We start from the raw sequence: 14,934 nt of genomic DNA, 5'->3' as shown, positions 1-14,934 counted from the left end.
TTTGCTGTAATTTTACATTAATCTTAACTATTGCACATAAAAGTGCCAAGAGACGCTCCAGAGAAACCCATGGGTCCCAGACACAGTTCTCACTGCCCCGATTGTATAGCAGCAACTCGATTTCTTCCTGGCAATCAGGATCAATCCTTCTAATCAGTAGAGTAAACACTTTCCTGGCCTGTTGACTCAGTGGCATCAGGAACCCAGAATGGGCAGGTGGCAGTCTCATGCTCCAATGCAATGGAACGCTGCTGGTTGAAGTGTTCCCTCCTTGGGCACTAAGACCTCCAGACCAGCAGAGCTCAAGACTGTCAGTGTGGAAAGCAAAAATTCTGCAAGCCTTTTTTTGGTATATATAGTAAGCAAAGTCTCTCCCTTCACCCTTTCAATCCCAGACCCATGCATTCTCACTATGGCAGAGATAGCATCATATAATGTCCTTTGATTCAATGCATAGACTGCATCCTATAAGGCAGAATCCCATCCTTTCAGGATGTTGTGTCCCAACTGGTACTGAAACTGTGTCTTCATTAAGCCACTCCAATTTCTGTTTTCCCAGCCACTTCTGGACGATAGAGTATGTGGCTGCACTTCCTTTGCTGTGAAATGAGCTCCTTCATCAGAAGCAGCGCTGTAGGGAGCGTGGTTCTATGGGTCTGCAGACGGTGGTGCTGACAGAGGCAGATGGGGAGAGCAAGTCCATATCCCGAATGCGGAGCTGTTCCAGTGGAATGATGCCCAGGTTGAATCTCTGCCTCTTCCACTATAATCAAGCTGCCGTCATTTGGCTGGCTTGTCTCCCTGGGAATAGTGCCACGCTGGGGGCTCGTGGGAGTCTCTGCTGGCCGGTTAACAGCAGCATTATCCAGCTCTGCCTTGGTCAGAGGAAGGTCATACTATTGAGCAAACAGTGTGGTGGCCGGGCAGAGAAACAGACCAGCATCCACTTACCATGTAATTTTGCCTGCCATGTTATTAACAGGCTCCCTGCGGTGGATGTCCTTTGTGGGCGTTTACAGGAGACACAAGTTATCTTCAGTCTCTGCCCATCCTGGGAGGTTCATCCACGTGCCTCTCCTCCAACCTCCCTTGCCCACTCCTTCCATGTCCCTTATCATCCAGCCACCCATGAGTGACAGCCCAGGAATCAGAGTAGATCCATACTTCTGGCCATTTCTTATTCCAGACAAAATGGGCAAGAATTGTAATGCTCAGAATTGTAATGCCCACTGAGAGACTTGGCCTTCGCTTCTGTGCTTCTGAGTTACCCGAGTGGGGCTGTAGTGCTGCAGCTATTTACTTCCAGGTGGTATCAGCATGTCATGCAGAGCCATCCACAAACCAGGCTTCAGTATTTTCTTCTTTAGTCCACTGGCCATAAAGAGCACCCCCAAGAGGCCATAGGCATGGATTGAGAAAGAGGAAGAGGAAGCAACATCGGTTAGTGTTGAACGGGTCTGAGCCACCACTCCTGCAACTTACACCCTCTGGACCTTCCCTCCCAGGCAATTACCCCCCTCACCAAAAAGAACCAGTGTTCTGACCTCTCTCACTGTAGATTAGTTTTGCCTGTTTGCACTTCACATAAATGTGGTCACATAGTATATACATATATATATGTAGTCACATATATATATGGTCACATAGTATATACTCTTTGGTGTCTGACTTCTTTCCCTCAACTTATGGCTGTGAGATTCATCCATGTATTGTATCTGCCCATTTATTCGGGTCTTCCGTAAAGCTTTAAATAACTTAAATATTTTCCCCATGTAGATGTTGTGCATTAAAAAAATTTCTAGACACTTTGTTGTTTTGTTCTATTGTAACTTAGGCCATTTTTTCCAATATATTTTATTTCTACAATTTTTTGAACACTAACCAATAATTTATTCATTTCTGTATCTACTTACATCTTTTAATTTTTAAGACATACATTTATGGTTCTTTCTCGATTATACTGACAAAACATTTTTCTTACTTTCAATCTGGTAGGTCCCTTTTGCTATATGTCTTGTTGTACTTGGACTATAGTCAGTTTCTGGCTTTATCCAAACTCGCTTTTCAGAGTGACTTTTGCGTAGAAGGGTTTTGAAAGATTAAGAAGAGTTTGTATAAGGAATCTCATCTTTTCTAGGAATTATGAAAAGGGTATAACCCTCATTGGGCTTATTCTGTTGTGTTCTAATAAGACTCTACTGTTGAGGCCATAGTGTAAGGCCATCCTCGTCGAGGTAGACATGATCTTCTCTGAAGAAAGTGGGCATCCCTGCATCAATCATCTGGAAGGGGCAGTTCCTCAGACCGATGTCAAGATCTTGGAAGGTGGGTCTTAGACTTGGGTGAGAACTCCTGACTTCCTGTGGGACCACACTCTTGCTGGGCTTTTAGGTGTACTGACTATTTGATGATGCTCCCTGGTGGTATGGAAAAATGGCTTCTCCCAAGGGCTAGGCAGGAAGGCAGTACCCCCCTGTAGGGGAGCCTAAGATGAAGCGATACACTTTCAGATTATCAAGCATTACGTTGCTCTCTGTGTTCATTCCCATCCAGCTATGCCTAAGTCTTTAACAAAGCCTAATAATAGTTTCGCCTGGCTCAGGTGTCAGTTGTACACTAAGGACCTTAGGTGAGAATTTGGAGCTAAAGAAGAGACAGTAACTTGTTAACATAGTTATATGTGGTTATAGTTATTAATAAGGATAGTAACTATCAGGTATCGAGTACCCACTCAGTGCCAGGCACGTTACATATGCTATCGCATCTAATCTTCACAACAGTCCTCAGAGGTAGGTTCTATTTGTATCCTATGTGGACGAGGAAATCGAGACTCAGAGAGATTAGAAATTTGCGCACATCCCATAGCTACTGGGAGGTGGGATTTCAATCTAGGTTTCATCTAACTCCAGAGGCCAAACATACTCTTGTCAAATTACTTAACTTCTCAGAATTTAAGTTTTTCTGTTTGAAAACATCTACCTTCTAGGGTTGCCATAAGAATTCAGTGAAATGATGTATATAAAGGTCCCAGGCCATTCACTAGAAGACAATAGGTATCCCCCAAAATGGTGCTTATCATTATGTTTTCCTTCTGCCTTTCTGGACATTCCTTCTTAATATCTTTCAAGGCTTCCTCTTCTTCTGATGGCCTGCTAAGTCGGTGTTCCCTAATTTGTTTTTTAACTAAGCACTCTCCTTAACCCAGGGCTTCAGCTACCACTTTTATTCTGGTGACTTCTAAGTCTTTATCTTCAACCCTGATCACTGCTGAACTCCAGACCCAGATATCTATTTATCTGACATCTGCACTTGGATGTCTCATAGACACACCAAATTAAATATGTCCCAAACCAAACACATCGTCTTTCTGTTCCAATTCTGGCTTCTCTCTCAGTAAATGGCATCATCAAATTGCCAGATACCTAACCTAGAAGCCTGGGAATCTTTCTCTATTCCTCATTCTCACTCGTCCCTCACACTCAATTAGTCATCAGTTTCTCCCAAGTCTCTTTTTATTATCTCTTGTATCAGTCCCTCCCTCTCTCCCTGTCCTCCCTCAATTTCATTTCTACAGCCACTCTCACTGCCTAAATTCAGACTCTCATCACCTCTATCAGGCACTACTGCAATAGTCTGCTAACTGGTTTCCCTACAATCTACTCAACCCTCCTATGTGTCCTCAACATTACTGATAAAATGTTCTTTCTAAAAAGCAAATTGTATCATCTATTTCCTACTTAAAATCTTTCAAGAGCTTCCCATAGCTTTCAGGACAAAGTTCAAATTCAGCACACAAGGCCCTTCAAGATATAACTTCTTCCTGCTTCTTAAGCTGTATTTCCCACTATTCCTTTATTTTTCATCTTTACCCATTGTATCTACTTTAAAGAATTACTTGGGACTTCCCTGGTGGTGCAGTGGTTAAGAATCCGCCTGCCAATGCAGGGACACGGGTTCGAGCCCTGGTCCAGGCAGATCCCACATGCCACGGAGCAGCTGAGCCTGTGCACCACAACTACTGAACCTGCGCTCTAGAGCCCGTGCTCCGCAACAAGAGAAGCCACTGCAATGAGAAGCCCGCGTACTGCAACAAAGAGTAGCCCCCGCTCGCCGCACCTAGAGATAGCCCACGCGCAGCAACAAAGACCCAACGCAGCCAAAAAAAAAAAAAAAAAAAAAAATCAGTGCTTTTTTTTTTTTTTTTTTAAAAAGAATTACTTGAACTTCTCTAAAGGAAGCTATTTCTAGCCTTGGGCCTTCAGACATGTCCTTTGGAGGCCCATCCTTCCTCCCTCCTCCATCCTCCTCCTCTGCCGCCACCTTGCCCAACTGCCCCCCTTTCAACTCCTTCCTTAAAGCTCAGCTCAAGGGGCACTTCTCTGGAGAGCTTTTCCTTGAGCTTGACTCTGGTGTTTCTTCTTTTTTTCTTTTAATTATTATTTTTTATTGGAGTATAATTGCTTTACCATGTTGTGTTAGTTTCTGCTGTACAATTAAGTGAATCAGCTATAAGTATACCTATATCCCCTCCTCTTGGACCTCCCTCCTACCCCCACCCCATCCCACCCCTCTAGGTCATCACAGAGCACCGAGCTGAGCTTCCTGTGCTTTATAGCAGGTTCCCACTAGCTATCTATTTTATGCATGATAGTGCATATATGTCAATCCTAATCTCCCAATTCGTCCCACCCTCCCCTTCCCACCCTGTGTCCACACGTCCCTTCACTACATCTACGTCTCTATTCCTGCCTTGCAAATAGGTTCATCTGTACCATTTTTCTAGATTCCATATATATGTGTTAATATACAATAATTGTTTTTCTCTTTATGACTTACTTCACTGTGTATGACAGACTCTAGATCCATCCACCTCACTACAAATGACCCAATTTCATTCCTTTTTATGGCTGAGTAATATTCCATTGTATATATGTACCACATCTTCTTTATCCATTCATCTGTCATTGGACATTTAGGTTGTTTCCATGTCCTGGCTATTGTAAATAGTGTTGCAATGAGCATTGAGGTACACATGTCCTTTTAAATTATGGTTTTCTCAGGGTATATGCCCAGTAGTGGGATTGCTGTGTCATATGGTAGTTCTATTTAGTTTTTTAAGGAACCTCAATACTGTTCTCCACAGTAGCTGTATCAATTTACATTCCCACCAACAATGCATGAGGGTTCCCTTTTCTCCACACCCTCTCCAGCGTTTATTGTTCGTAGATTTTTTGATGATGGCCATTCTGACTGGTGTGAGGTGATAACTCATTGTACTTTTGATTTGCATTTCTTTAATAATTAGTGATGTTGAGAAGCTTATCATGCGCCTCTTGGCTGTCTGTATGTCTTCTTTGGTGAAGTGTCTACTTGGGTCTTCCGCCCATTTTTAAATTGGGTTGTTTGGTTTTTTTTGATATTGAGCTACATGAGTTGTTTGTATATTTTGGAGATTAATCCTTTGTCTGTTGCTTCGTTTGCAAATATTTTCTCCCATTCTGTGGGTTGTCTTTTCATCTTGTTTATGGTTTCCTTTGCTGTGCAAAAGCTTCGAAGTTTAATTAGGTTCCATTTGTTTATTTTTGTTTTTATTTTCATTACTCTAGGAGGTGGGTCAAAAAAGATCTTGCTGTGGTTTATGTCAAAGAGTGTTTTTCCTATGTTTTCCTCTAAGAGTTTTATAGTGTCTGGCCTTACATTTAGGTCTTTAATCCATTTTGAGTTTATTTTTGTGTATGGTGTTAGGAAGTGTTCTAATTTCATTCTTTTACATGTAGCTGTCCAGTTTTCCCAGCACCACTTATTGAAGAGGCTGTCTTTTCTCCATTGTATGTTCTTGCCTCCTTTGTCATAAATTAGGTGACCATATGTGCGTGGGTTTATCTCTGGGCTTTCTATCCTGTACCATTGATCTATATTTCTGTTTTTGTGCCAATACCATACTGTCTTGATTACAGTAGCTTTGTAGTATAGTTTGAAGTCGGGGAGCCTTATTCCTCCAGCTCCGTTTTTCTTTCTCAAGATTGCTTTGGCTATTTGGGGTCTTTTCTCTTTCCATACAAATTGTAAAATTTTTTGTTCTAATTCTGTGAAGAATGCCATTGGTTATTTGATAAGGATTGCATTGAATCTGTAGATTGCTTTGGGTAGTATAGTCATTTTCACAATATTGATTCTTCCTGTCCAAGAACATGGTATATTTCTCCATCTGTCTATGTCATCTTTGATTTCTTTCATCAGTGTTTTATAGTTTTCTGAGTATAGGTCTTTTGCCTCCTTAGGTAGGTTTATTCCCAGGTATTTTATTCTTTTTGTTGCGATGGTAAATGAGATTGTTTCCTTAATTTCTCTTTCTGATTTTTCCTTGTTAGTGTATAGGGATGCAAGAGATTTCTGTGCATTAATTTTGTATCCTGCAACTTTACCAAATTCATTGATTAGTTCTAGTAGTTTTCTGGTGGCATTTTTAGGATTTTCTATGTATAGTATCATATCATCGGCAAACAGTGACAGTTTTACGTCTTCTTTTCCAATTTGTATTCCTTTTATTTCTTTTTCTTCTCTGATTGCCATGGCTAGGACTTCCAAAACTATGTTGAGTAAGAGTGGCAAGAGTGGACCTCCTCGTCTTGTTCCTGATCTTAGTGGAAATGCTTTCAGTTTTTCTCCATTGAGAATGATGTTTGCTGTGGATTTTGTCATATATGGCCTTTATTATGTTGAGGCAGGTTCCCTCTATGCCCATTTTCTGGAGAGTTTTTATCATAAATGGGTGTTGAATTTTGTCAAAAGCTTTTTCTGCATCTATCAAGATGATCATATAGTTTTTATTCCTTAATTTGTTAATATGGTGTATCACATTGATTGATTTGCATATATTGAAGAATCCTTGCATTCCTGGGATAAATCCCACTTGATCATGGTGCATGATCCTTTTAATGTGCTGTTGGATTCTGTTTGCTAGTATTTTGTTGAGGATTTTTGTCTGTATATTCATCAGTGATATTGGTCTGTAATTTTCTTTTTTTGTGATATCTTTGTCTAGTTTTGGTATCAGGGTGATGGTGGCCTTGTAGAACAAATTTGGGAGTGTTCCTCCCTCTGCAATTTTTTGGAAGAGTTTGAGAAGGATGGGTGTTAGCCCTTCTGTAAATGTTTGATAGAATTCACCTGTGAAGCCATCTGGTCCTGGACTTTTGTTTGTTAGAAGATTTTTAATTACAGTTTCAATTTCATTACTTGTGATAGGTCTGTTTATATTTTCTAATTCTTCCTGGTTCACTGTTGGAAAATTGTACCTTTCCAATAATTTGTCCATTTCTTCGTGGTTGTCCATTTTATTGGCATATTGTTGTTTGTAGTAGTCTCTTATAATCTTTTGTATTTCTGTGGTGTCAGTTGTGATTTCTCCTTTTTCATTTCTAATTTTGATTTGCATCCTCTCCTTTTTTTTCTTGATGAGTCTGGCTAAAGGTTTATCAGTTTTGTTTATCTTCTCAAAAAACCAACTTTTAGTTTTATTGATCTTTGCTATTGTTTTCTTCATTTCTATTTCATTTATTTCTGCTCTGATCTTTATGAGAGAACCAGTATTCTGACTTCTCTCACTGTAGATTAGTTTTGCCTATTTGCAAATTTATTGCCTATTTTGCTTATTTATTCATATAAATGTAGTCACATAGTATATACTCTTTGGTGTCTGACTTCTTTCCCTCAACATATGGCTGTGAGATTCATCCCTGTATTGTATCTGTCCATTTATTCAGGTCCTCTGTAAAGCTTTTAAATAACTTAAATATTTTCCCCATGTAGATGTTGTGCATTAAAAAAATTTCTAGACAGTTTGTTGTTTTGTTCTATTGTAACTTAGGTCATTTTTTCCAATATATTTTACTTCTACAATTTTTTTTTTTACTGGCTGTTGCTCATGGGGAAGTATTAATTAATGTTTATAAGTCAATTGTGTATCTGAGAACCTTACTGGACTTTTATGAGTTATAATAGTTTATCTTGACTCTATCGTGTTATCTGTATAAAAGTTATTTTTAGCTGCAAATAATTATGGCTTTGTCTTGTCCCTTCTAATTCTGATGCCTTTTATTTCTTTCTCCTTTCTTACTGCATTGGCTAGGATCTCCAGTACTGTTTGTACAGTTGTGATGATAGTGGACATCTTTGCCCTCTTCTGAGACTAAAGTTTCCCTGTCAAAAAGAATGTTTACCCTAGGCTTTTAACAGAGAGTCTTTGTCAAGTGAAGGATATTTTCTACTACTCAGTTTTCTGAGTCCTTTTAAAACCATAAATTGGTTTGAACTTTATCAAATGGTTTTTATTTATATATTGAGATTATCATGTGATGTATTTTTTTCCTTTATCCCATTATAGTGAGAAATTGCATTGTTAGATTTTTCCAGTGTTAAACTGTTCTGGTATTGCTAGGATAAACTCTACTTGCTCAAGATTTTGAAAAATAGACTTTACTTTTTTTCTTTTTTCGTGGTCATTTATTATTTGTCACATTATTTTATATACCTTTTTTGTATGCTTACTATGTTTTATAATTTTATAAAGTGGAAAGACATTATATAAGATAGTAACAACAGAACTTTAAGACAACTGATACCTTGTTAGCTTTGTCTTCCACTGTAGATGAGTTACTCCAAGTAGATAAATGCAAGTATAGACTTTACTTTTTAAAGCAGTTTTGGGCTCACAGCAAAATTGGGCAGAAAGTGCAGAGATGTCCCATAGACCCCCTGCACCCACACATGTGTCACCTCCCCCGCCACCAACATCCCCACCAGACGGTACACTTGTTACAACTGATGATCCTATGCTGACATATCATTATCATCTAGAGGCCATAGGTTACATCAGGGTTCACCCTTGGTGTTGTACATTCTGTAGGTTTGGACAAATGTATAATGACATGTATCCGCCATTATAGTATTATACAGAGTAGTTTCGCCGCCATATAATTTTTTGTTTTGAAAATCAGCTAATATTTTATTTGACATTTTTACATTATTTTAATATCTGAAATGGGCCTATACTTTTTCCATGGGCACTCAAAGTAGAATGTATATTTTATGAAATTGAAGGGAAATTCTGTTTTTTTCTCATGGTTGATGTACATGGACTGTCATCTTTATGTTGATGGCTCATAAATCTACATTTTTATCCCTAAACTTCAAATTTGTATATCTACCTGTGGTGAACATATCCCATTACCTCAGAAACACTGACTTTATTATCTCCCCTCCCCCAAACCTGTTACTTGTATATTTTTTATTTCAAGTATTAGCATTGCCTTCCACTAAGTCCTATAAACTGGAGGTTAGTGATCGTGCTGGACCCCTGCATCTTCTTCACTCCCTCCCTATTTTCTACATTTTAATTTAAAAAAATTTTTTCTCCCTCATGTTCTCTTGCCTTAGTTTTTAAAATCGTCTCCCTGCTTTCAGCCCATTTTCTAACACCTCACACAAAACAAAAATTCGTTCTCTACAGTGCTGCTAGAGTGATTTTACTAAAGGAAAATTGAAAAATGTCACTTGGCTATGTGAAATCTTCCAGTGACCCTACAGCACCCAAAGATTAAAGTCTAGTCTCCACAGTCTGGCATACGTGATCCCATCTTGGTTTCTTTTTTCAATCTTCTAATTAGAATTTTTTAATTGAAGTATAGTGTTTCAGGTGTACAGCAAAGTGACTCAATTTCATATATATATATATATATATATATATATATATATATATATTCTTTTTCAGATTCTTTTCCATTGTGGGTTTTTACAAGACATTGAGTATAGTTCCCTGTGCTTTACAGTAGGTCCTTGTTTATCTATTTTTCATATAGCAGTGTGTATCTGTTAATCCCATACTCCTAATTTATCTCTCCCCCCCTTTCCCTTCAATAACCATAAGTTTGTTTTCTATGTCTGTGAGTCTCTTTCTGTTTTGTAAATAAGTTCATTTGCACTCATCTTGGTTCCTGACTTCACATTCCTCTGTATACACCAATTCTTTCTCTTTATGGAAGGTTTTTCACATGCATCACCTAATTTAATCCTTTTCATCCTCATTGGTGGCTCTTCCTGTTTTCTTGGTTGATTCCATGACCTCTCCCTGACCTCTAAACTAGTTGCCCTCCCCACATTCCGCCAGGAGTTCTCTTCTGTAATCTATCTTTACTCCCAAGGTGATTTAATCCTGCCCCATGGCTTTAAATACCACACTATGCTGATTCTTTCACCTCAACCCTGAACTCCAGAATAATGTACCCAACTGCCCCCCTTCAGCATTGCTGACCGGATGTGCAACAGGCATGTCACATTCCAAAGTCAGCTCCCGATTTCTCCCTTCCAGTGTGCGCTCCGTGGTCTCCCATCTCCTTACATGGCAGCTTTACTCTTCCAGTGGCTCAGTCACGGAACCATGGAGTCATCCCTGACCTCTCTCTCTCTCGCTCACATCCCACCTCCCATCCATCAGTGAATCCTGTTGGCTCAACCGTCAGCCTAGAGCCGGAATATGAGTACTTCTTACCATCTCCTTCAGCCTCACCTGGCCCAAGGCATCATCACTTCTTACCTGCATTACTGCATTATCCTCCTGACTTGTCTCCCCACTCCTGTTATGTCCTCGCTCCCCTACATCAGCCAGAATAAGTCTTTTAAAACCAAGTCAGATCCAGTCACTCCTCTGCTCACAACCCTGAAAGGGTTCCCACCCTACTCTTAGTAAAGCCAGAAGTTCTCACAGTGGCCCTGTAGGATCTGGCCCTGCTCTTCTCTGACCTCACCTCCTACCCTCCCTCTGAGGCTGTGCTCTGGCCACCTCCCTGGCCTTGGGCTGGCTGCATCCTCCTCTGAACACACCTCTGACCTCGCCATCTGTTCCCCTCATCCTCGCTCACTCTGCACCACCCACAGTATCCTCCTTGCTGGTCCTCGAATAAAAGAAAAAGATTTCGTTCCAAATTTGGTCTCATTAGTATCACCATTTGTTAAGTGCCTGGATCACTTTCTCCCCAGATATCCTCCTGGGTCCCTTCCTCTTCACCTACATCTCTGTTCATCCGTGGCCTCATTAGAGAGGCCTCTCCTGGTCATCCTCTGTATCCTGGTACCCATCCCCTTCCCCACCTCCCAGGCACTGCCCTGTAACTCTGTTGTCTTGACTTCTTTGTTTTGTTTTTTTTTAAGATTTATTTACTTATTTATTTTATTTTTTGGCTGTGTTGGGTCTTCGTTGCTGCACGCAGGCTTTCTCTAGTTGCGGCGAGCGGGAGCTACTCTTCGTTGTGGTGCGCGGGCTTCTCATTGCGGTGGCTTCTCTTGTTGCACAGCACGGGCTCTAGGCGCGCGGGCTTCAGTAGTTGTGGCTCGTGGGCTCAGTCGTTGTGCCTCATGGGCTCTAGAGCGCAGGCTCAGTAGTTGTGGCGCACGGGCTTAGTTGCTCCGTGACATGTGGGGTCTTCCCAGACCAGGGCTCGAACCCGTGTCCCCTGCATTGGCAGGAGGATTCTTAACCACTGCACCACCAGGGAAGTCCTACTTCTTTGTTTTTATGCCACTTATCACCATCTGATATATTTATTTGTCCCTCCACACTCCCACTAAAAAGCTCCACAAAGCATGGGATTAACAGATACACACTACCATATACAAAATAGATAAACAACAAGGATTTACTGTATAGCACAGGGAACTATATTCAATATCTTGTAATAACCTATAATGGAAAAGATTTCAAAAAGAATGTATATATATCTTAAATGTATATATATTTTAAAAGAATGTATATATACTTGGTTATATATATATATTTTAAAAGAATATATATATTTAGAAAGAATGTATATATATTTGGTCAAAAATATGTATATATATATAACCAAATCACTTTGCTGTACACCTGAAACTAACACAATATTGTAAATAAACTATACTTCAATTTAAAAAAAAAAACCTCCACAAGATGGGACTCGGTCTGTTCATTGCTGTATACCCAGACTCCAGAGCAGTGCCTGCCTCTTAGTAGGTATTCAATAAGTGTTTGTTGATTGAATGAGCACTTTTTACCCTAGAGAAACTCCCTCAATCACATTTATCTCAGAAGTACCGAGCACGCTCTCTTTAAAGGGTTCAGGCTTTGGGAATCCTAAAACGAGAGACAGGGGCTTTTTGCTGTTACTTTTTTCTCCTGAGCAAATGAAACAACTACAATTATTGTCTTGGGATGGGTGGAAGGGAGGAGAAAATTGACAGATGAAATTTCAAAAATATTATCCCTTACAGCAGTTCTTATGTCCCATTTTCCCAAGAGAGTCCACAGACTTGTAGGTTCTAAAGTAGAGAATGGTTTTTTGGCCAGAGCCAAATGCTATTTCCATGTGGGGCCCTGAGGCACTGCTCACCACTTGATTTCCTCTCCGTCCCGGCCACCTCTGGCTCTCTCCTTTGTACTGTGTGTGAACCTTTCCAGTTCTCCCAATGAGTACTGTGGCTTCTATAGCTCTCAATCCCTCTTCCTCCTTTTCCCCTCCTATGATCAATTTTATAGACATTCAATAAATATTTATTTTTAAAATTGCTCCACTTAGGAGCCCTGAAAGAGTGCTCAGTGTTATATTCCAAATTAGGCTTTGTTAGTGTCACGATTTGTTAAAATGGTGACAAAACTTAGGATGACCCACTTGTCTCGGTTTGCCCAGAATTTTCCTGGTTTTAGCCTTGAAAGTTGTACCTTAGTAAACCTCTTGTTTAGTAAACCACTTGTATCTTAGTAAACCTCTCAGTCCCTGCCAACCTGGGATGATCAGCCATCCCACATCATAATCAGTCAGTATCCTGTGTAATTTGAAATATCTGACACTTCACTTCAGCAAGATTACAATTTAGGATATTCATCCAAGTTTCCTTGAGCACCTCTACGTGGCGAACAAAGACGAAGCCCCTTCTCCCGTGGAGCTTACAATCCATGTTGGCGGGAGGGAGGGTCGGGCAGGGAGCAGGTAATAGGCAACTAACATGTTTCAAATAGTGTTCATACTAAGAAGAAAATAAAAGGCGGTAATGGAACAGAGAGTGCCTGAAGGTTGTTCAGGACTGTGGCCCAAACGATGAGCAGAAAGCAGCCAGGCAGTGGCCGGAACGATGAGCCCTGAGCCCTGAAGCAGGTACCTGTATGCACACCTGTGTCCTAGACAAAAGGGAAAGTGGCAGGAAGTGAAGCAGGGGAGTTGGTAGCAGGCGGACACATGAGGCCTTGAAGGCCATGGAAAGGAGCTTGGATTTTATTCTAAGTGCAATGAGAGGGTATTTTTTTAAAATTAATTAATTTATCGATTTATTTTTATTTTTGGCTGTGGTGGGTCTTCGTTTCTGTGTGAGGGCTTTCTCTAGTTGCGGCAAGCGGGGGCCACTCTTCAACACGGTGCACGGGCCTCTTACTGTCGCGGCCTCTCTTGTTGCGGAGCACAGGCTCCAGACGCGCAGGCTCAGTAGCTGTGGCTCACGGGCCCAGTTGCTCCGCGGCACGTGGGATCTTCCCAGACCAGGGCTCGAACCCGTGTCCCCTGCGTTGGCAGGCAGATTCTCAACCACTGCGCCACCAGGGAAGCCACAATGAGAGGGTATTTAAGCAAATGAATGACATATGCTGATAACACGTTTTCAAAAACTCACTCTTGTCCTATTTGGAGAGTGGCCTTTAGGGTAGAGGTCCCCAACCCCCAGGCCACGGACTGGTACCTGTTAGGAACCCGGCCGCACAGCAGGAGGTGAGCAGGGGGTGAGTGAGCGAAGCTCCATCTGTATTTACAGCCGCTCCCCACCACTCGCATTACCGCCTGAGCTCCACCTCCTGTCAGATCTGCGGCGGCATTAGATTCTCGTAGGAGCGCGAACCCTACTGTGAACTGCGCATGCGAGGGATCTAGGCTGCGCGGTCCTTATGAGAATCTAATGCCTGATGATCTGAGGTGGAGCTGAGGCGGTGATGCTAGCGCTGGGGAGCGGCTGCAAATACAGATCATCATCAGCAGAGAGGTTTGACTGCACAGAGACCATAATCAATCAACTGCTTGCAGACTCGTATCAAAACCCTATCAGTGAGTGGCAAGTGAAAACAAGCTCAGGGCTCCCACTGATTCTACATTCTGGTGAGTTGTATAATTATTTCATTATATACTACAATGTAATAATAATAGAAATAAAGTGCACAATAAATGTAAAGCGCTTGAATCATCCCACAACCATCCCCCCCCCCCGCACCCGAACCCAGTCCATGGAAAAATTGTCTTCCACGAAACCGGTCCCTGGTGCCAAAAAGGTTGGGGACCACTGCTTTAGGGGACAAGAGCAGAAGTGGGGAGGCCACTAGGAGGCTATGGTAGTAATTGGGAAGCAAAATCATGGTAGACTGGACTAGGGTGGTGGCAGCAGAAGCGGTGAGAGGTGATCCAATTCAGAATAAATATTCTGGAGACAGACCAGACAAGACTTGCTGACAGATTGGATGTGGGGTGTGAAAAGAGCAATTAAGAATGACTCCTAGGATTTGGGCCTGATGGCAGGGTGGATTAAATGTCATTAATGGAGATGGGGAAAAGTTAAGGAGAAGCTAGTGGGGCAAGAAGCAAGAGTTTGTAGGACATTTTGTCTTTGAGATGATATATGAGACTAGAGCTCAAGGGAGATCAGGGCTAGAAATATAAAAGGAGTCTTCAAGCTTCACTTCACGTTTAAAAGGGTGAAACTGGACAGAGTGGAAAAGCTGGTTAAAGGACCAAGGCCTGAGGCACTTTCCCACAAGGCTGGAGAGTGGAGGAGGAGCTGGGAACCAGCACACACACAAACAAACCAACACTTGAGAAGGGGTGGCTAGTAAGGAAGAGTGAGGAAGAAGGAAAACCCAGAGCACGGGCT

Source organism: Balaenoptera borealis (assembly GCF_965194805.1).
Source record: "Balaenoptera borealis genome assembly, chromosome: 21".
Lineage (NCBI taxonomy): Eukaryota > Metazoa > Chordata > Mammalia > Artiodactyla > Balaenopteridae > Balaenoptera > Balaenoptera borealis.
This window is presented reverse-complemented; position numbering follows the sequence as displayed.